The sequence below is a fragment of the Protopterus annectens genome, chromosome 3.part0 (genome assembly GCF_019279795.1).
Source record: "Protopterus annectens isolate FY-2018-M chromosome 3.part0, PAN1.0, whole genome shotgun sequence".
Lineage (NCBI taxonomy): Eukaryota > Metazoa > Chordata > Ceratodontiformes > Protopteridae > Protopterus > Protopterus annectens.
In genome coordinates this window covers 633,808,934-633,809,366 of record NC_056731.1, presented here as the reverse complement: position 1 = coordinate 633,809,366, position 433 = coordinate 633,808,934, and the positions used below count along the sequence as shown (strand labels likewise).

The 433-nt window shown below is 36.7% G+C and overlaps 1 protein-coding gene across 1 annotated transcript in view; it reads right to left on the bottom strand.

The window, feature by feature from the left end:
• Positions 1 to 229: 229 nt before the first annotated feature.
• The window catches only part of EEPD1 (endonuclease/exonuclease/phosphatase family domain containing 1), an 891,467-nt gene continuing 891,263 nt past the window's right edge, over positions 230 to 433 (bottom strand). Inside the window, exon 7 of the mRNA XM_044065031.1 lies at positions 230 to 433. This exon is cut by the window's right edge and continues 599 nt beyond it. The gene's annotated coding sequence lies outside the window, so the exon portion shown is untranslated.

Here is a 433-nt window from a genome sequence, read left to right as displayed (position 1 = left end):
CATTTCAGGTGTTGACCACTCTCTTTCAGGCAACAAATTTACAGGATAAGATTTATGGCAGAAGGAGGGTCTGGAAATGACCCACCAAGGGTCCAATAGTCTTGTCTAGCTGCTGTGCATCCCACTGTCTATTCCCACTCTTGTTCAAGATGAACCAGGTTGCCCCTTCAGATCTCCACACATCTGTCATTTTTAATTCTTTCTATGATGAGAAGAAACAGTCATTGTGTACAGATTATTTATGCCTGTTTATTGACATTCAATCATTATTTAGTACCAAGTACACCATCTGTCTTACGTCTATAGTACATTAATGGCATTATTGTTGCAAAAAAGAAAGGGACATAAGTGCAAATTATGAATAAAATAGATGTGATCTACAATTAACACAGTATAATCCTCCATTTAGTTTCCAAAAGAGTATCACATTTTC